A 26,262-nucleotide genomic window follows, 5' to 3' on the forward strand; every position below is an offset into this window, starting at 1 on the left:
TTCAGATAGCCATTCATCACCTGATGATTTTATCTGTGCAGGACGTATACTATAATTTACCTAATTTCTTTTAAAATAAAACTGTATCCTTGAGAATAAAACATATAATTAAGCAGACAAAATGAAAGCAATATGCTGACATGGTTGAAATAAATGTTGAGGCTAATGTGAAGTAATAGTGCACATAATGATGGGCGCTACACTAGGCTCTTCATCAATCTTTCATTTAGTCCTAATAAAAGTACTTCAGGGGTATACTGTCATTTTCACTTCACAAGGGAGGATATTGAGATCAAGGACATAGTGGAAATTGCCCAGGACCTGAAAGCTTGTAGGTAGGTACACGAGGTGGAAACTCAGGGCTCATTGATGATAACACCCCAGAAAGTCTGCAGTATAGGCCTGCCCCCAGCAGTCCTGTCTGGTTCCCCTTCCATTATTTGCTGGTGCAGCTCTGCACTATCTCATCCTATCTCCCAAAATTTCAGAAGCCCTTCATCCCAGAGATCTTTTCCCTGTTCCTTGGGCCCAAATGTTGATATATTCAACACTAATTCTGGCTGTGACAGAAGAAAGATGATGGTTTTGAGCCCTTGTAGAAGACTAGAATAATTGTTACTTACCACTCCTTCGTGACTTTTGATGATTGTGGATCCTAAGGAAGGCCCTTTGTTGCAGAGCTGGTTTCCTTGTGTGAGAATCCTGTGTTTGGCAGGATGCCCTTCCCTTCCACAAAGGCATCCAACCTGCCCAGGAAGGAAGATAGTTTACTTGTCAATGACGCTGCGCACCCACAGGCCCAGGCACCATGAGACCAGTTCCTTCAGAGGCGAAACAGGTTTCTCAGGGTCACCAAGCTGTTCCACAAATTTCACGGGCTCCTTAGATAAAGACGCATACAGCTGATGTTTGGTATCAATTTGGGAAAAGGAAAATAACTGCAATCCTTCTTTCACAGTAAAAGCCTCAAGTACCTTGATCAGAATTAGCCTGTTCTGGAAAGATGCACCATTAGTGAGCACCATGTATGTATGTAGCTATGACCAAAGCAGTAGCTATGACCAAAGGTTCTGAGCCAGGCATCCATCATTCCCTGGAATTTGAGATTGGTAGGAAAACAGCTTTTCCTTCTCTTGTTTTCCGTCTTCTTTTGGGCTACCTATTTCAAGGCAAGTTTGAAAATTAGTGGTTTTGTTAGAAGTATTCCAAAAATACAATATTGTATCTCCTAGTAGAGGACACCAGTTAGACTCTTAGTTTCTAAACTTCACTTTAACTTTGGTCAAATAGCTTTTTCTACCAGCCTACATGTCAAAGGAAGTATCCTAGATTTGTTGCTCTGGATGAACTTCCTGGTGTATGTCATTCCCAAAATCCTCATAAAGGAATCCTTCTTGGTTTTTTTGTTTGTTTTTTAACTGCTCTATCAGAAGAGATAATAAAAGCTCTTTGAGGGCCTACGTGTTTCAGGTGTTTTGCATATCTTGCTGGTCACCTTCATAATATTCCTATAACATAAGTACCATTATTCCAAGTTCACAAATGAGGACATTAAGGCCCAGAAGGATAAATATATTGGCCCTGATGCATGGCTAGAAAGTGGCAGACCTGAGATTTAGGACTCCTGTCACAACCATTGCCTGCATTGGTCAGCATATTCTGACGTTTAAACAAAATGCAAATAAATCCCTGTGTTTTTGAAAGTCACCAACGTCAGTTAAAATATTCTCTACCATTGCTATGTTATCAGTCTATTTACTTTGAGTCTTGCTCTTGCAAATAATACTTTTCCTTTACATGAGATACTGAGTTTATGACATTATAGTCAGGAGTGGCAGATATGAAAAGCATATACATGACTAAGGCCCCTGGCGTTGTTACTGTAAGGCATATTGTGTGCTGCTGAAAAGAATGCTATGTGCTATATAGAGGCACATGGACAAACAGACCAGATTTCCATTCCTCCAACACCTCTTCTAGAGGGCTTCTATCTTCTAGAAGGGCTTGCATGGCACCTGAGACTGAAAAGCCACACATACAGCACTGCTATGAAAAATATCGGCCGTACTACCTGCAGATTGGAAGTGGGCATTTTTGTTGTCAGTGTTTCTGTATGAAATAGATGAATTCAACAAACCCACGTTTCATGTAGTCTGCTTCATACAGGATATGCAAAAAACAAACAAAACATGGTCCCAGCACTTAAGTACCTCACAGGTTTCCCTGTACTTTTGTTTTTCAAACAAAAAAACGGAATGTAATTTGTGAATTAGAGGTCTCCATAGGGTACACTTGCAGTGCACGAGAGGAAAAGAGGAAGAAGAGACAAAGAATTGGACTGAGAAAGAATAGCGCAATAGGAGCAGGAGTCAGATCAGGAGAACTGAGTCCTCGTGACTATGAACACGTATGTCTGTACCTCAAAATTCCACTCTTTGGGGACTCACCAACGTGATCCCATGTTCTTGAAAGTTTATAAATTTCACCAAATAATAATCACATTACCAACCTTATATTTATTAACTTATTTCTCCAGTTAAACTTCTTTACAGGTGTGAATACTGTGTATCGATCACTTTGCATTTGAAAAGCCTAGGAGAATTTCAAAACTTCTCCCACTGTGAGGACATTTCAGAAACTGAAAAATTATTAGAAAGGCCAGCACTGATTATGAAGTCAGGAGGTCAGCAATACACTGGTACTGGAAGCTATTGAACATAGGGAATGGGATGAAAGTCAGATAATCCATATGTACCACACACTTTGGTAGGCTCTGGGATTAGAGGGATCATTCAAGCTGATCCAGCTATCTTAGTACAGAAAATCATACAGGCGGATCTTAACCCCAGTGGTCCGTAAATATTTGTCAAAATTCTTTATCAGGGAAGTGTTTTACACACACACACACACACACACACACACACACACACACACATTAAATTAGAATTCTGGAACTCAACTAGGCTCACAGAGTATTGGAGCCAGTCTGTCTGACTCTCAAGCCTCAAAGAATGTCTATGACATCAGACCCTTTTACTTCTTAAAGACTGATCAATTGGGGGGGGAGAGAGAGAGAGAGAGAGAGAGAGAGAAGAAGAAGAAGAAGAAGAAGAAGAAGAAGAAGAAGAAGAAGAAGAAGAAGAAGAAGAAGTAGGAGGAGGAGGAGGAAGAGGAGGAGGAGGAAGAGGAGGAGGAGGAAGAGGAGGAGGAGGAGGAGGAGGATGGGGAGGAGCAGAGGGAGAGAGAGAGAGTCCTAAAGCAGACTCCTTACTCATCATGGTGCTCATCACAGGGCTCAATCCCTGGACCCTGAGTTCATGACCTGAGCTGAAACCAAGAGTCAGCTGCTTAACAACTGTGCCCCCCAAGAGCCCCCAGGACCCTTTTTCATAATAATTTATTTAAGTTTAATTCAGAGCCCTTATCTACAATTCCCCTGGCTGTGCATGTCTGTTGTTGCCCCATAAGATATCCTTGGAACTGAACGTTCTGCCTTATCTAAAGGGCAGAGACTGAGTGGGCAGCTCCAACATGGAACTCCTTCACACTAAGTATGGCACGCATCTTACTGGGACATATCCTTCTTGTTACTGTCATACTTCAAGCTATCCATTCTTGCCTCTATATTACAACTAATCTTCACTACACAAGAGTTAGAATTCTCTGCACTGTGACTTTGGCTGTGCTTATTTTAATTTGCACCTTAGAGCTACATGTGGTTATGGCTGGGACAGAAATTATGTCCCATTCTCTCCATTAAGTTGGATAATACAGAGAATTACCTTAACCACAACAGGTTCAATGCAGTAATAACTTAAATACCTGATATCAGTTTTTCTGTGGCTGCACAACAAATTGTGACAAATTTAGCATCTTAACCACTAATTTATTAGTTCACAGTTTCTATGGGCCAGTTGTGTGGCATGGATCTAGTGAGTTCTCTGCTTGGGGTCTCACAGGGCTGAAATCAAGGTGTCAACTGGGCTGGGATCTTACCTGGAGGCTCTGGAAAGGAAACTATTTCCAAGCTCTTTCAGGTGGTTAGAGGAATTCAGCTCCTGTGGAGCAGGATGTTGTTGGGGCTGCTCTCAGATTCTAGAGGGGCTGGCTGTAGTTCTCGTCCTGCAGTTCTCTCCATCTTCAAACAAGCAATGGTGTGTCAGGTTCTTCTTCTGCTTCAAATCTCTCTTGCTTCCCCTTCTGCTGCCAGCCAGAGAAAGGTTTAAAGAGCTCCTGTGATTAGATTAGGCTTTTTTGTATAATCTCTCTATTTAAGGTCATTGTTTAGTAACTTTCAGTACACCTGTAAAATCCTTTTAGCCATGTAACAACACAAATATGCACAAGATAATTCATCTTATTCATGGTATCTGAGATTGTGGTGGGAAATGTTAGGAGACCAGTTTTAGAAGTCTACCTACCACAACCTCGAATAACCATCATTTGATTATTTATGTAAACCTTTTTTTTATGACCCTGGTTGTCTGAGTCCTATGAACACAATGCCCACTCTTTACGGACTTAGATCATGTTGTCATGCAGTTGTACTTTTAACAAGTGGCTTGTGCCTTCCCAAGTGTATTAGTCAGAGTTTTCCAGATGAACAGAATCAGTAGCATCGTGTGTGCTTGTGTGTGTGTGTGTGTGTGTGTGTGTGTGTGTGTGTAGAGAGAGAAAAACAGAGAGAGAGAGAGAGAGTGTGTGTGTGTGTGTGTGTGTGTGTGTGTTATTGTGATGAACTGGCTCACATGAGTATGGGAGCTAGGAAGACCAACATCTATGCCAGCAAGGTAAGAGGCAGGAGAACTCTAGTGTAGTTCCAGCCCAAGTCAAAAGGCCTGAGAACCAGGAGAGGCAATGCTTTAAGTTGCAATCCACCAGCTGCTGGGGTCAGTTCTCAAGAAGTTTTGATCTTTCACTCCACGTCTAAAGGCAGGAAAAGACAATGTTCTACCTCAAGCAGCCAGGCAGGATAGATTCCGTCCTGCTTGAGGGAAAGTCAGCCTTTTTGTTCCACGTAGCCTTCAACTGATTGGATACAGGACACCTACACTGGAGAGGGCAGTCTGTTTTACTCAGTCTACCTATGCAAATATTAGCCTTGCCCGTAAACACCTTCACAGACACACACACTCAGAATAATGTTTGACCTAATATCTGGCCACCCTTTGGCCCAGTCAAGGTGACACATAAATTTATACATAACACCAAGCATCTTGACAGTCCATTGATTAACATTTATTTTTAAATTTCCTTTGTATCTTAAATACTCTATTTCCATGTTTCCCAATGATAAAATGCATCTGTGAATGATCTCACTTTTAGTCACATGTTAACTATTTACGTTTTAGTTTATATGTTGATAGGGAAAACAGATCTGCAAGCAGTTTACATTCTTTACTGTAAAGGGGAAATTTGCATCACGCTGCATGCAAATTTAACAATACCTAATATTTATGAAATATTTACCATATTTGGCAAGTTCTTTTGTCAGCTCTGTAGGTGCTTTACCTCATTTAGTCAGCACAATACCATGACATATGTGTCATTAACAGCCCCATTTTTATATGAAGAACTTGAATACAGAAATTAGGTAATCTTTCCACTGTGACAGCTTGTAAGTGACCGGCCCAGGTTTGGAATCTATGGCTTCAGAACTGATGTTCCTAACTAATTCATGTGCCTATATAATTTATCATCCAAACTACGTAAAATTTATTATCCGAGCCAGAATGAGAGCACTTTTTAAAATTATACCTGCTCAGCAATGCCTGGATGACTCAGCGGTTGAGCTCTGCTTTCTACTCAGGGTGTGATCCTGGAGTTCAGGGATTGAGTGCCAGATCGGACTCCCTGGGGGAGCCTGATTCTCCCTCTGCCTGTCTCTCTCTCTCTCTCTCTCTCTCTCTCTCTCTCTCTCATAAATAAAATCTTTAAAAATAAATAAATAAAATCATACCTGCTCAATAGGCATAAAAGAGCAAAGTTGTAGATATGTCAAGACATTGCTTACTTGGTTAGTGATAATTCTTTTTGTCACAACTATCAGAGAATTCTCACCTAGACTGGCTAAACCAAAAAAGAAATCCATGATCTCAGGGCATTTGTAAGATCATCATCACTTTCCCTCCCTCTGTTAGATTATTCCTGTCAGCATACAAACTGGTGTTGTTTTCGTATTTGAAATACAACAAAACAAAATCCAAAACAAAACAAGCAAAAAGCCTTTTTTAAACTCACTGCTTCTACCACCTGTGAGACCATGTATCCTCCCCTGATATCAAACCTCACAGGGAGAGAGTTTTCTACACTGGCTGTCTCCAATTCCTCTCCTTTTCTGTCTCAATCGTATACCAATCGAGCTTACACACCTTCTACTAAAGTGAAACTGTTCTGGTCAAGGTAACATTTTCATCAGTATTTCTAAATCAAGTGGTTGTCTCACAGTCCTCTCCTCAGTTGACTTATCAGTAATTTTGGACAGAGTTGACCACTCACTCCTTCTGGAAGTACTTTCTTTCCTGGTATATTATTCAGGGTTTGCTAGGGAAACAAAGCCAAGTTGACATATATACACCTGGGTTCCAGGACAATACTTTTCTGGTTGTTCTCTGACCTCCTCAATCTCCTTTAGCTGGCTCTCTTCCTCTCCTTGTGACCTCCTGACATTGACCTGCCTTGGAACTCAATCCCTTAGTCCCTTTATCTTCTCTGCCTATACTCATTCCTTTGGTTATGGTGTCTAATATTGTGTCTTTATATGCCGTCTACACCCTCAAGGGTATACCCAGGGACAGAAAATTCCTGTTTTACTTGACCCAATACTTCAGTTGTTAATATTTTGTGTATTTTTGGCTCTCTTATTCTCTCTCCTTCCCTCTCTCTGACTCTCTCTTTGTCTTCTCTCTTACCTTTTCTTCTCCTTAAACACACCGTATACTGATACATATACATACAAATTGTTTCCAAACTATTTGAAATTAAGCTGTAAATATGTCCTTCTACCCCTAAATACCTTAGAGTACCTTCATGAGAACAAGGATATTCTTTTGTGTAAGCATACTACAATCATCAAAATCAATAAATTAACATTGATACCATATTATTATATATCTCATTTACAGACCTTATTCAAATGTGGCCAATTATCTTAACAAAGTGATTTATATGAGTGAAATTGTATGGTCTTTGTCTTTGTCTGACTGATCTATTTCTCTTACCACAATACACTGTAGCTCCATCCATGTCATAACAAATGGCAAGATTTCATTCTTTTGATAGTTGAGTGATATTCCATTAGATAGATAGATAGATAGATAGATAGATAGATAGATAGATAGATAGGTTCATCAGTCGGTGGACATTTTGGGCTCTTTCCATAGTCTGACTGTTGTTGATAATACTTCTATAAACATCAGGGAATTTAAGAAACAATACAGATGAACATATGAGAAGGAAAAAAAGATAGAAGGAAGCAAACCATGAGACTCTTAGTGATAGAGAACAACTTGAGGGTTGATGGAGAGACGTTAGTGTGGGTTGTGCTAAATGAGTGATGGATGAGTATTAAGGAGAGCACTTGTTATGATAAGCACTGGGTGTCATATGTAAGTGATGAATCATTAAATTCTACTCCTGAAACTAATACTACACTATATGTTAACTAGAATATAAATAAAATTTTGAAAAAATGTCATTTATAGAAAATTTTATAAATTTTATGGTTTGTCCATTCTTCTCTCCAGTGTAATGTAATGTAATGTAATGTAATGTAATGTAATGTAATGTATCTAGTTATTATTTCACTTTTTTTCTTCAATCCGGAACAAGTTCTCAAACTTACTGTCTTGCATAACCATTACAGTTTTGAGAAGTATGAACCATTTACTAGAGTGTCCCTCATTTGGGGTTTACCTGATTTTCTGTTTTCATGATTAGATTCAGCTTATGCATTTCTGCAAGGAAGACCAGAAGGTGATACTATATCCTTCTCATTGCATTATATCAATTAGCACATGATATCCATTTATTTCATCATTGATGATACTATATTTGTTCTCTTGGTTAAGGTTGTATTCATCAGATTATTCCAAAGTAAAATTAATATTTTCCTTTTGTGCACTTAAATATTTTGTGTGGAGATACTTGGAGACTATGGAAATATCCTCTTCTATCATCCATTAATGATTCTCTACTGAATCCATTAACACATGATGTTTGAAAAATTATATGTTTCCAACTTTATCATTTTTCCCCGTTTACTACTAAGGATTCTTCTGCAATGAAGAGCTTTCCTCTCACCCACATTTATTAACTATTCATGTCTTAATTTGTTTCAGTATGGGTTCATGAATGTATATTTTATTCACTGTGTAATAAGCCACTACCATCATGATTGATTTCGATGCTTTAATTTGCCCAGATTTGGTCACTGGAAGCCCCTTGATTTCTGTTCCCATGTCCTTTGATATGTGTCCATTTTTCTTTGAAACCTTTTTTGGTGCAACAAGATGTTCCAGGCTCTTTTTGTACTTGGCTGTTCCAGCCCTGGACTCAGCCATTTTCCCAAGCCCTGGTTTCTTATAGTGTAGAATGGTGTTTGGAATGGAATCTTGCTTTTAAGCATCATTTTCTATTGGCACTATGACTTGACAATCTCCTACATTTCCTTTAACTCATTACCCAATATGTGGAATTGGCATAAAAATAGGATATTTTCTCATAGGTATGTGGCAAGGTTTAAACATAGTAAAGAAAGCATTTAGTATAGTGCTTGGAACACAGGTGATGTTTTAAAATGAGACAATTTGAGCATCACAGTATGTAATAATAATAATAGATTATGACCCAGTGAATAAAATAAGAATCTATAAGTATACTTGAAAACAAGTATACTATTTTTATCTTTTTATTTTTTACTATTAAATACTTCTGGTTATAGGTAAGATCTACCACCTCTGGGAAAAACCTCAGGATTACAATATTTGTCTTGTCAAGTCAAGGCCAGTTCAAGCATTGCAGAGCCTGTAAGAATAGAAACATGAAGAATGATTCCAGAAGCGGACTTCAAGACTTGTTAACTGACAGACTTCAATATTAGGGACAAACAACATGAAATGAAGAACATCAACCTCTCCTAACAAACCCTGCTACTAAAACCCAGTACTTTCCTTTTTGTGGCCCTAATACCACTGTGCTATAAACAGACAATTATTTTTCTGCTCATTCATTAGACCGTGAACTGATAGATGTAACTTGTTTATGACTTACCCTTGATACCCAAAACAGTGCCTTTCAGTATAGGAGACATCCAATAAGTATGTTCTGAGTGAGTGACTGACTGACTGAATGAATGAATGAATGAAAATATTGAGCAGTTTCAAGTATCTCATTAGCATAACAAGAGGAGGAAATTAAGGCTGACAAAAATAGAGAAGCATCCCCAAAGTCATACGCTTATAAGAGATAGAGGTAGAGTTCCATCCTGGTCTGAATCTAGAAGCCTGAAGCCTTAGTTGTATTGCCTCCTTGGATGATGGGCCTTCCCAGAAAGAAAAGTCTGCCCAGTTCCCATGTTTCCAGAATTCAGGTGGAAGCCCTGTATGTACCAGACTGTGTCTCCTAGACTGGTTCAAGGTTCAGGTAATTAATTCAACAAATATTTATGGATCACTTACTATAGGTCTCTCAGATTTTGGAGATATAGCTGAGAACACAACAGATTCCCTGCTCCTGTCAATATTTCATTCTAGTGTGGAGAGTTAGATAATGAACAAGGGGACTCATAATATTAGGAATGATGGAGAAATTAAACCTTGATTACAAATAGAGAATCACGGGATCCCTGGGTGGCGCAGTGGTTTAGCGCCTGCCTTTGGCCCAGGGCGCGATCCTGGAGACCCGGGATCGAATCCCATGTCAGGCTCCCGGTGCATGGAGCCTGCTTCTCCCTCTGCCTGTGTCTCTGCCTCTCTCTCTCTCTCTCTGTGACTATCATAAATAAATAAAAATTAAAAAAAAAAACAAATAGAGAATCATCCAACATGTGTGTGTAGAGAAGGAAGTGTGAATGTGGAGGAGAGAGAGAGCTTGCTGGGTTCAGAGAACTTGGAATAGTTTGTAATAACTGGAGGTAGAGTGGAAATATAGGCTGGGGGTTCAAGTGGGAAATTAGAAAGTAGTATCCACAAGAAAATGAGTCACTTAATTTCTCTGGGACTAAATGTTTTTGACAAGAAAAGAGGAATGTAGACCTCTGAGAAAATGTGTGGCAAATGTCTAAAGCTCAAATCTAAAAACAATGCTCTTTTCTTTTATTGAACAACAATGACATTAATTATAGCTGGTGTCTTTGAGTTTGCTCTTTATTAGTCACTGCACTAGTTGCTTTATGTGTTTATTTATTCCTCTATAAAGAAGAGTAGTGGGGATTTTTATAGTTTACAATGTTGGGTAGCAGTAGATGGCAGGTATTAGAATTAAATCCCAAATCTGTCTAATTTCAAAGAGCTTGTTGTTTTGTCTAAATATTTCTCTTTTCTTTTTTCTAGAGGTTGCACTTAGGCAAGAGGTGGCAACCGAGGTGAATTGAGTGGTACATAAAGTTTAAAATGAGAGTTATGGGAGCTCCTAGGTGGCACAGTTAAGTGTCTGACTCTTGATTTTGGCTTAGGCAGTGATCTCAGGGTGGTGAGATCAAGCCCCACCTCTGGCTCCATGCTTAGCACAGAGTCTGCTTAAGATTCTTTCTCCCTCGCCCTCTGAACAACCCCTTCTCCCTGCTCTCTCTTTCTAAATTAAATAAATAAATCTTTGAAAAAATAAAACTAAATGACAGTTATGAAACTAAATAACAAAGCATTTCCACAGTGTTTAGTAAAAGGGAAATCAATTAAGTTTATTATTTATATTTCATTCTTAATATTTTAGCCTTTGTGGTTTTTGAATTAAATTTTTTATCCTTCAGAATTTTTTTATAATAACTTTTACTCAGGCAGGGCACCTTGGTGGCTCAGTGGTTGAGCATTTGCCTTTGGCTCAGGCCGTGATCCCAGAGTTCTGGGATTGAGTCCCACATCAGGCTCCCCACAGGGAGCCTGCTTCTCCCTCTGCCTATGTCTCTGCCTCTCTCTGTGTCTCTCATGAATAGATAAATAAATCTTTAAAACAATAATTGTTACTCATCCTAGAGAAATGAAACCTGTGCTTAATGAAATATATATTTAGGGACATGTAATCTAAATTTCTAAAAAGATAGTGTTTATAGGTTGTAAGACCTCTGATGATATCATGTGCCATTCCCATTAATAAAGAAAAGTCCTTCCTGAACCCATCTTCCCCAATATGGAGACCCTGGGGAGATGTTGACAGGGCACCTGTGAGAAACCAAGGTATAAATGGATATGTGTGTATGTGCTGGTGGTTTTAGAATATGAACATGAATTCTTGGATGCTCCTCCCTTTAAAAGGTGGGCCTTAAACCCCTCCACTTTAAGTATGAGATGGACTTAGTGACTTGCTTCTAAGAAATAAAATGAAGTAGGAGTGATGGTGTACAACTTTAGAGAGCAGGTCCTTCCTCTCTTGGACCTGAAGGAAGCTGAGGGAAGCTAGCTGCCATGTCATACCCAATAGCCCAGTGGAGACATGGAACCAAGGCCTCCTGCCAACAGCCCTGTGAGACGGTCATCTTATACGTGGGCCATTGAGTCCCTATCAAGTCTTCAGATGGATGTAGGTCTGACTGACTTCTTGAGAAAAACCTCATGAGGGGCGGGTCAAGATGGCGGAGGAGTAGGGGTCCTCAACTCATCTGCCCCACCAACTTACCCAGGTAACTTTCAAACCATCCTGAGAACCTACGAATTTGACCTGAGATTTAAAGAGAGAACAGCTGGAGTGCCAAAGAGAGAAGGGGTTTCGCTTCTAACAAGGTAGGAAGGCAGAAAAAAAATAAAAAAGAATCAAGTGGGGGAGGCGCACCACAAGGAGCCAGGCTAAAGCCTGAGGGCGAAAGCCCCCAGACAGGAAAGCCCAGCCTCAGAGAAGCAGGAACTTTAAAACATCTGCACCGGATTCTTTCCAGTCAGAAAGGCGCTTAGTAGGGAAATGGAGCAGAATCGCAGAAGGGACAGTGGAGCCTCCAGTTTCCTGGAGTCACTAATAGGGGCAGTGCACCCCAGGAAAGAGTGCCACAAACTGGGCGGATATCTGTAAAGGGCTGGAGTGCGCACCCGGAGGGGCATCTGTGAGAAGCCTGTGGCTTAGGCGGGCGGCTCCAGATGGAGGGAGGGGTCTGTGCCCTGCTGCCTTAGGAAGACGTGCCCGGGAACATGATTCCAGCAGCACAGGCCACAGATCCCAGGGCGCCAAGCAGGCACAGCCCAGGATCCTGCGCTCCTCCAGGGACAGGCAGAGGTAGGGAGGGCACAGGACAGCGAGGACTCCCTTGCCGCCAGGTGCCCCCAAGCTGAGCACATCAGTGCCCCCACGCCGTCGGGGAGCATCAAGGCCAGGGTTGACTGGGACTGTGGTAGTTACTGCTGGAGCTGACTCCAGAGCTGGAGAGCTGGCTGACGCCAGTGTTGTCATTCCTCCTTGTATCCCCCCTATGCCTGGGAGGGTCGGGGCCACCAGGGAACAGAGGCCTCACGGGGTAAACTGCTACCACTGAGCAGTTTACCCCGTGATAAACCCCTCTGATACTCAAGAGGCATGGCAGCTCCCTCAGGTGCACACACCTGAGAATCAAAACAGCAGGCCCCTCCCCCAGAAGACCAGCTGGAAGGACAGGGGAAAAGCAAGTTATTGACCAAGCAGCGCTGGAAAGTTCCAGGGGAAGTACAGGAATTTACAGTATATAAAACCAGAGGGTACTCCTCCTACTTTTTTCTTTTTCCAGTACAACTCGTTTTTATATAAGACTATAAATTTCCTTTTTTCTCTTTTCCAACCTTAACTACAATATTTTACCATCTCTTCACTTTTAAGATTCTTCCTTTTTGATTTATATACTTCTACAATTACAAGTCCTAGATATATTTTCCACTTCTAGATTCCCTTCAACAAACTCAACTTAGTTTTGGGAGATATACAAGATATTTTTGTTTGTTTGTTTTCTATTGTTTTGTTTTGTTTCTCTGCCTCATTTTGTTCTACAATGGTGGAAGTTAATACATTCTAAAACACGACAGGTATGCACCCAGAACCAAGTGGTATACCGTGCTGGTTCATTCTGTGAGATTCCTCATTCCCATTCTGCCCCCCCCCCTTATATCTCATTTATGTTTTGGTGATCAATGTTGGGGCTTTCTACAAGTATTTCTGGTTTATATACATTTGGAACTGAGTTTCTTCTAACATACAGAACTTAATATACTCAGAGCCAAGAGGATCACCCTCTAGAACCCCTCAGGTAGACTACATTCTCCCTCCACTACAACTTCATCATCACTAAATTCATATCTTTCAATAGTAATTCTGAATGTGAATGGGCTAAATGATCCCATCAAAAGACGCAGGTTTTCAGACTTGATAAAAAAGCAAGACCTATCTATTTGCTGTCTATAGGAGACTCATTGGGACCTAAGGATACCTCCAGCCTGGAAGTGAAAGGTTGGAGAACCATTTACCATTCAAATGTTCTCAAGAGAAAGCTGGGGTAACCATCCTCATATCAGGTAAATTAAAGTTGAGAAACTATATCATACTAAAAGAGTCTATTCAACAAGAGGACCTAACAATCATGAATATGTATGCCTCTAGTATGGGAGCTGCCAAGTATATCAATTAATAACCAAAGTAAAGAGATACTCAGATAATAATACACTTATACAGGGAGACTTGAACATGGCGCTTTCAGCATTTGATAGATCTTCTAAGCACAAAATCTCCAAGGAAACAAGAGCTTTAAATGATAACTTGGACCAGATGGATTTCACAGATATTTACAGAACTTTACATCCAAATGCAATTGAATACACATTCTTCTCAAGTGCACATGGAACTTTCTCCAGAATAGACCACATGCTGGGTCACAAATCAGGTCTCAACCAATACCAAAGAATGGAATTGTCCCCTGCATATTTTCAGACCACAATGCATTGAAACTAGAACTCGATCACAAGAAGAATTCTGGAAGAAACTCAAACACCTGGAGGTTAAAGAGCATCCTATTCAAAGTTGAATGGGTCAACCAGGATCTAGAGAAAAATTAAAAAGATTCATGAAAACTAATGAAAATGAAGATACAACTGTTCAAAATCTTTGGGATACAGCAAAAGCAGTCCTAAGAGGGAAATATATCGCAAGCATCCTTCAAAAACTTGGAAAAACCTAAAATACACAAGCTAACCTTACACCTGAAGGAACTGAGAAAGAAGAGCAAATAAAACCTACACGAAGCAGAAGAAGAGCGTTAATAAAGATTCAAGTGGAAGTCAATGAAATAGAGACCAGAAGAACTGTGGAACAGATCAAAAAACCAGGAGCTGGTTCTTTGAAAGAATTAATAAGATAGATAAATCCCTAGCGACCCTTATTAAACACAAAAGAGAAAACACTCTAATTAATAAAATCATGAATGAAAAAGCAGACATCACAACCAATACCAAGGAAATGCAAGCGATTTTAAAAACGTATTATGAGCAGGTGTATGCCAGTATATTAGGCAATCTAGAAGAGATGGACACATTTCTGGAAAATCACAAATTAACAAAACTGGAACAGGAAGAAATAGAAAACCTGAACAGGAAAATAACCAGGGAGGAAATTGAAGCAGTCATCAAAAACCTCCCAAGACACAAAAGTCCAGGGCCAGATGGCTTCACAGGGGAATCTATCAAATGTTTAAAGGAGAAACAATACCTATTCTACTAAAGGTGTTCCAAAAGAGAGAAAGAGATGGAGTACTTCCAAACTCGTTCTATGAGGCCAGCATCACCTTAATTCCAAAACCAGACAAAGACCCCACCAAAAATGAGAATTATACACCAATATCCCTGATGAACATGGATGCAAAAATTCTCAAAAAGATATTTGCCAATTGGATCCAACATTACATTAAGAAGATTATTCACCATGGCCTAGTGGGATCTATCCCCCGGATGCAAGGCTGGTTCAACACTCATAAAACAATCAATGTGATTCATCATATCAGCAAGAGAAAAGCCAAGAACCATATGATCCTCTCATTAGATGCAGAGAAAGCATTTGACAAAATACAGCATCCATTCCTGATCAAAACTCTTCAGGGTGTAGAGATAGAGGGAACATTCCTCGACATCTTAAAAGCCATCTACGAAAAGCCCACAGTAAATATCATTCTCAATGGGGAAGCACTTGGAGCCTTTCCCCTAAGATCAGGAACACGGCAGGGATGTCCACTCTCACCACTGCTATTCAACATAGTATTGGAAGTCCTAGCCTCAGCAATCAGACAAAAGACATTAAAAGCATTCAAATTGGCAAAGAAGAAGTCAAACTCTCCCTCTTCGCTGATGAAATGATACTCTAGATAGAAAACCCAAAAGCCTCCACCCCAAGATTGCTAGAACTTATACAGCAATTTGGTAGCGTGGCAGGATACGAAATCAATGGCATTTTTATACACTAACAATGAGACTGAAGAAAGAGAAATACAGGAGTCAATCCCATTGACAATTGCACCCAAAAGCATAAGATACCTAGGAATAAACCTAACCAAAGAGGTAAAGGATCTATACCCTAAAAACTACAGACCACTTCTGAAAGAAATTGAGGAAGACACAAAGAGATGGAAAAATATTCCATGCTCATGGATTGGCAGAATTAATTGTGCCAATTGTGAAAATGTCAATGTTACCCAGGGCAATTTACACATTTAATGCAATCCCTATCAAAATACCATGGACTTTCTTCAGAGAGTTAGAATAAATTATTTTAAGATTTGTGTGGAATCAGAAAAGACCCCGAATAGCCAGTGGAATTTTGAAAAAGAAACCATATCTGGGGGCATCACAATGCCAGATTTGAGGTTGTACTACAAAGCTGTGGTCATCAAGACAGTGTGGTACTGGCACAAAAACAGACACATAGATCAATGGAACAGAATAGGGAACCCAGAAGTGGACCCTGAACTTTATGGTCAACTAATATTCGATAAAGGAGGAAAGACTATCCATTGGAAGAAAGAGAGTCTCTTCAATAAATGGTGCTGGGAAAATTGGACATCCACATGCAGAAGAATGAAACTAGACCATTCTCTTTCACCATACACAAAGATAAACTCAAAATGGATGAAAGATTTAAATGTGAGACAAGAGTCCATCAAAATCCTAGAGGAGAACACAGGCAACACCCTTTTTGAACTTGGCCACAGTAACTTTTTTCAAGATACATCCACGAAGGCAAAAGAAACAAAAGCAAAAATGAACTATTGGGACTTCATCAAGATAAGAAGCTTTTGCACAGCAAAGGATACAGTCAACAAAACTAAAAGACAACCTACAGAATGGGAGAAGATATTTGCAAATGACGTATCAGATAAAGGGCTAGTATCCAAGACCTATAAAGAACTTATTAAACTCAACACCAAAGAAACACCAATCCAATCATGAAATGGGCAAAAGACATGAAGAGAAATCTCACAGAGGAAGACATAGACATGGCCAACATGCACATGAGAAAATGCTCTGCATCACTTGCCATCAGGGAAATACAAATCAAAACCACAATGAGATAGCACCTCACAGCAGTGAGAATGGGGAAAATTAACAAGGCAGGAAACCACAAATGTTGGAGAGGATGCGGAGAAAAGGGAACCCTCTTACACTGTTGGTGGGAATGTGAACTGGTGCAGCCATTCTGGAAAACTGTGTGGAGGTTCCTCAAAGAGTTAAAAATAGACCTTCCCTACGACCCAGCAATTGCACTGTTGGGGATTTACCCCAAAGATTCAGATGCAATGAAACGCCGGGACACCTGCACCCCGATGTTTCTAGCAGCAATGTCCACAATAGCCAAACTGTGGAAGGAGCCTCGGTGTCCACTGAAAGATGAATGGATAAAGATGTGGTTTATGTATACAATGGAATATTACTCAGCCATTAGAAACGACAAATACCCACCATTTGCTTCAATGTGGATGGAACTGGAGGGTATTATGCTGAGTGAAGTAAGTCACTCGGAGAAGGACAGTGTATGTTCTCATTCATTTGGGGAATATAAATAATAGTGAAAGGGAATATAAGGGAAGGGAGAAGAAATGTGTGGGAAATAACAGAAAGGGAGGCAGAACATGGAAGACTCCTAACTCTGGGAAACGAACTAGGGGTGGTGGAAGGGTCGGAGGGCTGGGGGTGGGGGAGAGTGGGTGACGGGCACTGAGGGGGACACTTGATGGGATGAGCACTGGGTGTTATTCTGTATGTTGGTACATTGAACACCAATAAAAAATTAATTTATTAAAAAAAGAAGAAAAAAATAAAAAATAAAACAATCAATGTGATTCATCATATCAGCAAGAAAAAAACAAGAACCATATGATCCTCTCATTGGATGCAGAGAAAGCATTTGACAAAATACAGCATCCATGCCTGATCAAAACTGTTCTGAGTGTAGGGATAGAGGGAATATTCCTCAGCATCTTAAAAGCCATCTAGGAAAATACCACAGCAAATACCATTCTCAATGGGGAAACACTGGGAGCCTTTCCCTTAAGATCAGGAACACGGCAGGGATGTCCACTCTCACCACTGCTATTCAACATAGGACTAGAAGTCCTAGCCTCAACAATCAGAAAACAAAAAGAAATAAAAGGTGTTCAAAGGGGCAAAGAAGAAGTCAAACTCTCCGTCTTCGCAGATGACATGATACTGTACATAGAAAGCCCAAAAGCCTCCACCCCAAGATTGCTAGAACTCATACAGCAATTCGGCAGTGTGGCCGGATACAAAATCAATGCCCAGAAATCAGAGGCATTTCTATACACTAACAATGAGACTGAAGAAAGAGAATTCAAGAGTCAATCCCATTGATAATTGCACCCCAAAGCATAAGATACCTAGGAATAAACCTAACCAAAGAGATAAAGGACCTATACCCTAAAAACTACAGACCACTTCTGAAAGAAATTGAGGAAGACACAAAGAGATGGGATAATATTCCATGCTCATGGATGGGAAGAATTAATACTGTGAAAATGTCAATGCTACCCAGGGCAATTTACACATTCAGTGCAATCCCTATCAAAATACAACAGACTTTATTCAGAGAGTTGGAACAAATCATCTTAAGATTTGTATGGAATCAGAAAAGAGCCTGAAAAAAAAGACCCTGAATAGCCAGGGGAATATTGAAAAAGGAAACCAGAGTTGGGGGCATCACAATGCCGGATTTCAGGTTGTACTACAAAGCTGTGATCATCAAGACAGTGTAGTACTGGCACAGAAATAGACACATAGATCAATGGAACAGGATAGGGAATCCAGAAGTGGACCCTCAGCTCCCTGGTCAACTAATATTTGACAAAGCAGGAAAGACTATCCACTGGAAAAAGGACAGTCTCTTCAATACATGGTGCTGAGAAAATTGGACAGCCACACGCACAAGAATGAAACTAGACCACTCTCCTTCACCATACACAAAGATAAACTCAAAATGGATGAAAGATCTACATGTGAGACAAGATTCCATCAAAATCCTAGAGGAGAACTTGGCCACAGCAACTTCTTGCAAGATACATCCATGAAGGCAAGAGAAACAAAAGCAAAATGAATTATTGGGATTTCATAAAGATAAAAGCTTCTGCAAAGCAAAAGAAACATTCAAAAAAACTAAAAGACATCCCTACACAATGGAGAAGATATTTACAAATGACGTATCAGATAAAAGGCTAGTATCCAAGATCTATAAAGAACTTATTAAATTCAACAGCAAAGAAACAAACAATCCAATCATGAAATGGGCAAAAGACAGGAACAGAAATTTCACAGAGGAAGACTTAGGCATAGCCAAGAAGCACATGAGAAAATGCTCCGCATCATTTGCCATCAGGGAAATACAAATCAAAACCACAATTAGATACCACCTCACACCAGTGAGAATAGGGAAAATTAACAAGGCAGGAAACCACAAATGTTGGAGAGTATGTGGAGAAAGGGGAACCCTCTTGCACTGGTGGTGGATAAGTGAACTGATATAGCCATTCTGGTAAACTGTGTGGAGGTTCCTCAAAGATTTACAAATAGAGTTACCTTACAACCCAGCATTGCACTGCTGGGGATTTAGCCCAAAGATACTGATGCAGTGAATGACCGAGACACCTGCACCCCAATGTTTATAGCAGCAATGTCCACAATAGCCAAGCTGTGGAAGTAGCCTTGGTGTCCATCGAAAGATGAATGGATAAAGAAGATGTGGTCTATGTATACAATGGAATATTACTCAGCCATTAGAAACGACAAATACCCACCATTTACTTCAATGTGGATAGAACTGGAGGGTATTATGCTGAGTGAAGTAAGTCAGTCAGAGATGGACAAACATTATATAGTCTCATTCATTTGGGGAATGTAAAAAATAGTGAAGGGGATTAAAGGGGAAAGGAGAGAAAATGAGTGGGAAATATCAGAGAGGGTGACAGAACATGAGAGACTCCTAACTCTGGGAAACGAACAAGGGGTGGTGGAAATGGAGGTGGGCGAAGGGATAGGGTGAGTGGGTGACAGGCACTGAAGGCGTCAGTTGACGGTATGAGCACTGGGTGTTACACTATGTTGTCAAATCGAACTCCAATAAAAAAATTACCAAAAAAAAAAAAAAAACCCTCATGAGATACACTGAGCCAGGAGTACCAGCTAAGCCTTTCCCAGATTTGAGCTGCAGAAACTGTGTAATATAGTAAATGTTTATAGTATTAAGCTGCCACATTTTGGGGAATTTTCTACACAGCATAATTACTATAGTGTGTGTTCATTGATTAATAAGAGAGTAGTGTAAAGTACCCTTTCTAAACTTGATACTATTCAACCAATGAAAATCTATCATCTTGCCCCAAGAGCTATCACCACATTGCAGTAAGATGCTATGATAAAATGGTTTCTTTCTTCTTCCTTCCAGTTGCTACTTTTTCTGTCACCAGCATGTCAGGGTTTGTCCTACTACTTAGCTTAACTGCCTAGAATGTCTGTTATGAAGTTTAGGTTCAGTCTCAGTATGACAGAAATTGTTAGTAAAAGAAGGCTGATAGCCTTGCTATGGAGAAGTCCCACAGAGTGAAGATTGCAAAATACATCATCTGGGCTTTGATTTGTTCTTTGTTCTAAAGGGTCAGAAACTATTTTATCAGAATATTAAGGACTCATAGACTAAATTGACTGACTTGGGGGCTGAGCTATACAAAGTAAATTCATACAAGACTAATGTATAAATAAGAAATTTCTCTAAATTTATTATGTGCAGAATGGAATTCTAGTGCTCTCATTTAGTGTTCCTCCTTTCCCTGAATTATAGTGTAGAGGCTATATTAGAAAATCAAAAGGTAGTTCAGTTAAGCTTGCAATTAGAGCCCAGGTGGTGAGTCCCAAGTATGTTCTTCCAAAGCCACTGGAAGTCTTGATAAACTGATACTATCTCACCATGTGTTTATTTAACTGGTTTAACTTTCTAGGGTTATTTTATTACCAAGTCCATAGGTGGTATCTCACTGTTGTCTTCCATGTTACTGGAGTTGAGCTCCCTTTCATAGTCTTCTTTAGGTGGTCTTAGTTTGGCAAGATTTTCATCATGAAATCCAGCTGTATTATCTCAGGCTGTGGTTGCTCAGTCTGCACCATCAATCACTGTATTCTCAGGGATGACCTCAAATGTATTCAGATTGCAACAAGCCACAGTGATGCAACCACTTGTCAGTATTACATTTCATTCCACATATGCTTTTGATACAATAACATTATGATTTCCCATTTTTCATGGCTTGGGAATAACAGCCAACTTCAAAATCATTATTGGTGCCAATGATCATAGGTTTCAGGTCTGGATCATCAGCATTAGGGGTGATATTATCAAGGTAAGCATTTATGATAAGCACCTGTTCTTCAAATAGGTTACTTCACCCACTATTAGCCTGACTTCTGCAATAATTTGTGCTTTAGAGTGAATCACTGTCCTAGGTCCTGTAGTTATATCACCCCAGGTTTCACTTTCTACATACACAACTGCTCCAGGAGGAATCTTTACTCTTTTGAGCCTTCTCTGCCATGGTCTGGCCCCTGTCTCTCATGGACTTATTTTTTTAAATGTTTACCATAGCATATAATGCATGTTTTGTATTTTCATTACTGATATAAAATTTCCTTTAAATGGAGTTGAGTAAAAGATGATACAATATATAGGAAATATTAAGAAATACGTGGGTTTTGAGTATATCTTGTAAAGCTTAAAGTTGTAAGACATGCACAACTGAGGTGCTATTAAAAACACTGTGCTAAAGTCAGGCTTTATGGGTACTTTGCTAGATAGCAGGTGGGCTGCTAAAAATATTTTTGTTAATGAGATTATCCTAGAAAGCCTCACAGTACACAAAAAGTTTGCTTGAAAGCTGATCTCAAAAGTTATAGAAATTATACCTCAAAAATAGTATCCACTATATCAAGTCCTTATTACAAGTGTGCATTTTTCCTATCTGTGTTGCCTATAAAATATTTACTATGACAGCAAATAGTTCTGCCCACGGTATTTACACAAGTGTTCTTTACCCTGGATATTCAAAGATCAATGAAACATTGTTTGTCATAGTCATAGATTTCACAACTGTATGTTGGAAGCAGACAAATAAAAACAAACATAGACGCTGAGATATAAATGGGTACACACTGTAGTGGGAATACTAAGGAATACTGTGTAGTGGCACAGGGAAAGTGAGCCAGAGAAATTGACAGAGAAGGAGTATCCCAAAATCCCAAAATGGAGGAGAGTTGTCCATTCCTTGCTAAGGTTGAGGTATTCATTTGTACATCTTTCATCTTTACTTTCATCTTTGATTTCACATTCTTGGTTTTGTCAGTGTAAACCTAAATAAAATATACCTCTATAATTTTTATAAATTTATTTTTTATTGGTGTTCAATTTGCCAACATATAGAATAGCACCCAATGCTCATCCCATCAAGTGCCCCCCTCAGTGCCCATCACCCAGTCACTCCCACCCCCTGCCCACCTCCCCTTCCACCACCCCTAGTTCGTTTCCCAGAGTTAGGAATCTCTCCTAACTCTGGGTCTCTATTTATTTCTCATTCTGTCTCCCTCCCTGATATTTCCCACTCATTTTTCTCCTTTCCCCTTTATTCCCTTTCACTATTTTTTATATTCCCCAAATGAATGAGACCATATAATGTTTGTCCTTCTCCGACTGACTTATTTCACTCAGCATAATACCCTCCAGTTCCATCCACGATGAAGCAAATGGTGGGTATTTGCCGTTTCTAACGGCTGAGTAATATTCCATTGATAAATAGACCATATCTTCCTTATCCATTCATCGTTCGATGGACACTGAGGCTCCTTCCACAGTTTGGCTATTGTGGACATTGATGCTATAAACATCAGGGTGCAGGTGTCCAGGCGTTTCATTGCATCTGTATCTTTGGGGTAAATCCCCAGCAGTGCAATTGCTGGGTGGTAGGGCAGATCTATTTTTAACTCTTTGAGGAACCTCCACACAGTTTTCCAGAGTGGCTGCACCAGCTCACATTCCCACCACCAGTGCAAGAGGGTTCCCCTTTCTCCACATCCTCTCCAACATCTGTTGTTTACTGCCTTGTTAATTTTCCCCATTCTCACTGGTGTGAGGTAGTATCTCATTGTGGTTTTGATTTGTATTTCCCTGATGGCAAGTGATGCAGAGCATTTTCTCATCTGCTTCTTGGCCATAGGGGTCCTTTCTGCTTCCACACAAATCTTAAGATGATTTGTTCCAACTCTCTGAAGAAAGTCCATGGTATTTTGATAGGGATTGCTTTAATGTGTAAATTGCCCTGGGTAACATTGACATTTTCACAATATTAATTCTTCCAGTCCATGAGCATGTAATATTTTTCCATCTCTTTGTGTCTTCCTCAATTTCTTTCAGAAGTGGTCTGTAGTTTTTAGGGTATAGATCCTTTACCTCTTTGGTTAGGTTTATTCCTAGGTATCTTATGCTTTTGGGTGCAATTGTCAATGGGATTGACTCCTGAATTTCTCTTTCTTCAGTCTCATTGTTAGTGTACAGAAATACCACTGATTTCTGGGCATTAATTTGTATCCTGCCACCCTGCCGAATTGCTGTATGAGTTCTAGCAATCTTGGGGTGGAGTCTTATGGGCTTTCTATGTAGAATATCATGTCATCTGCAAAGAGGGAGAGTTTGACTTCTTCTTTGCCAATTTGAATGCCTTTTATTTCTTTTTGTTGCCTGATTGCTGAGGCTAGGACTTCTAGTCCTATGTTGAATAGCAGTGGTGAGAGTGGACATCCCTGCCGTGTTCCTGATCTTAGGGGAAATGCTCCCAGTGTTTCCCCATTGAGAATTATATTTGCTGTGGTATTTTCCTAGATGGCTTTTAAGATGCTGAGGAATGTTCCTCTATCCCTACACTCTGAAGAGTTTTGATCAGGAATGGATGCTGTATTTTGTCAAATGCTTTCTCTGCATCTATTGAGAAGATCATATGGTTCTTGTTTTTTCTCCTGTTGATATGATCTATCACGTTGATTGCTTTACAAGTGTTGAACCAGCCTTGCATCCCGGGGATAAATCCCACTTGGTCATGGTGAAAAATCTTTGGGATACAGAAAAGCAGTCCTGAGGGGGAAATGCTTTGCAATACAAGCATCCATCAAAAAACTGGAAAGAACTGAAATACAAAAGGTAACCTTGCACCTAAAAGAGTTGGAGAAGGAACAGCAAATAAAACTTTCACCCAGCAGAAGACAGTTAATTAAAAAAAATCGAGCAGAATTATATCTTCTTTATCCAATTATCTGTTGATGGACATCTCGATTCTTTCCACAGTTTGGCTATTGTGAACATTGCTGCTATAAACATTGGGGTGCAGGTGCCCCTTCAGATCACTACATTTGTATCTTTGGGGTAATTACCTAGTAGTGCAATTGCTGGGTTGTAGGGTAGCTCTATTTTTAAACTCTTGAAAAAACTCCACACTGTTTTCCAGAGTGGCTGCACCAGCTTGCATTCCCACCAACAATGCAAGAGGTTTATCCTTTCTCCACATCCTGGCCAACATTTGTTTCTTGTCTTTTTAACTTTAGCCATCCCAACTGGTATAAGGTAATATCTCATTGTGTCTTTGATTTGTATTTCCCTGTTGCCAAGTGATGTATTTGTGGTCTTTTTAGATTTTTTCTTGTGGTTGATTTCTAGTTTCAAAGCATTGTGGTAAAAAAAAAAATGCATGGTATGACTTCAATCTTCTTCATTTGTTTAAACTTGTTTTTTGGGGCTAATATGTGATCTATTTAGGAGAATGGTCCATGCGCACTTGAAAATAATGTATATTCTTCTGTTTTAGGGCAGAATGTTCTGAATATTTCTGTTAAATCCATCTGGTCCAGTGTGTCACTCAAAGCCACTGATTCCTGGCTGATTTTCTGTTTGGACGATCTATTCATCAATGTATATGTGGTGTTAAAGTCTCCTATTATTATTGTATTTCTATCAATTGTTTCCTTTATGTTTGTTATCAATGGTTTTATGTACTCGGGTGCTCCTATGTTGGGTGCATAACTATTTACAATTGTTACATCATCTTGGATTGTCCCTATTATTATTATACAGTAATATAAATTCATTTCTTGTTAAAATCTTTTTTTTTAAGATTTTATTTATTTACTCATGAGAGACACAAACAGAGAGAGGCAGAGACACAGGCAAAGGGAGAAGCAGACTCCATGCAGGGAGCCCAACATGGGACTTGATCCCAGGTCTCCCAGATCACACCCTGGGTGGAAGGTGGTGCTAAATCGCTGAGCCACCCGGGCTGCCCTAATGTTAAAGTCTGTTTTGTCCAGCATAAGCATTGCTACTTGCGTTTTCTTTTGACATCCATTTGCATAATAGATGTTTCTCCATTCTCTCACTTTCAATATGGAGATGTCTTTAGGTCTAAAATGAGTCTCTTGTAGGCAACATAGAGATTGGTCTTGGTTTTTAAAATACATTCTGTCACCCTATGTCTTTTGATTGGAACATCTAGTTCATTTACATTTGAATTACTTATGGATAGATCTTTATTTTATTTCTATTTTGTTACTTGTCTTACCAGTGCTTTTGTAATTTTTCCTTGATCCTTTCTTCTCTTGTTCTCTTTCACATTTTGTTTTTTTTTTGTTTTTTTTTAACTTTCTTTAGTGATATACTTGGTTTCTTTCTCTTTATTCTTTTCTTATCTATTACTGGTTTTAGATTTGTGGTTACTATTAAGTTTTTGTATATAACATCTTCTGCATGTAGCAGTCTATATTAAATTGATGGTCACTTAAGTTTGAATCCATTCTTTACTCATCTCATCCCCACATTTTGGGTATATGGTGTCATATTTTCCATTGTTTTATTTTATGAATCCCTTGACTAATTTTTACAGAAATATTTATTTTTACTGATTTTGTGGGGTTTATAAAATTTTTATACTATAACTTATGATCTTACCTTCCCACTCAGAGTCTTCTTTTTTAAAGATTTTATTTTTTTTAAGATTTTTATTTATTCATGAGAGACACACACAGAGAGAGAGGCACAGACACAGGCAGAGGGAGAAGCAGGCTCCATGCAGGGAGCCTGAGGTGGGACTCAATCCTGGGTCTCCAGAATCACACCCTGGGCTGAAGGCAGGCGCTAAACCACTGAGCCACCCAAGCTGCCCAGATTTTTTTTTTTATTTATGAGAGAGAGAAAGAATGAGTAGGAGGGGGAGCAGAGGGAGAGGGAGAAGCAAATTCCCCACTGAGCATGGAGCCTGATGTGGGGATCAATCCCAGGACCCCGGGATCATGACCTGAGCCGAAGGCAGACATTTAACCAACTGAGCCACCCAGGCACCCCATCCACTCAAAGAGTCCTCTTTAATATTTCTTATAGAGCTGGTTTCATGCTCATGAACTCCTTTAGTTTTTGCTTGTCTGAGAATCTCTTTGTCTCTCCTTCTATTGTGAATGATAACTTTGCTGAATAAAGTATTCTTGGCTGAAGATTTGTCCCTTTTGGCACTTTGAATATATCATCCACTCC

At 39.7% G+C, this 26,262-nt stretch overlaps 1 pseudogene; it reads right to left on the bottom strand.

Annotated features, from left to right (window-relative positions):
- Positions 1-767: 767 nt before the first annotated feature.
- The window catches only part of LOC100687646, a 45,341-nt pseudogene continuing 19,846 nt past the window's right edge, over positions 768-26,262 (bottom strand).

Source organism: Canis lupus, chromosome X (assembly GCF_011100685.1).
Source record: "Canis lupus familiaris isolate Mischka breed German Shepherd chromosome X, alternate assembly UU_Cfam_GSD_1.0, whole genome shotgun sequence".
Classification (NCBI taxonomy): domain Eukaryota; kingdom Metazoa; phylum Chordata; class Mammalia; order Carnivora; family Canidae; genus Canis; species Canis lupus.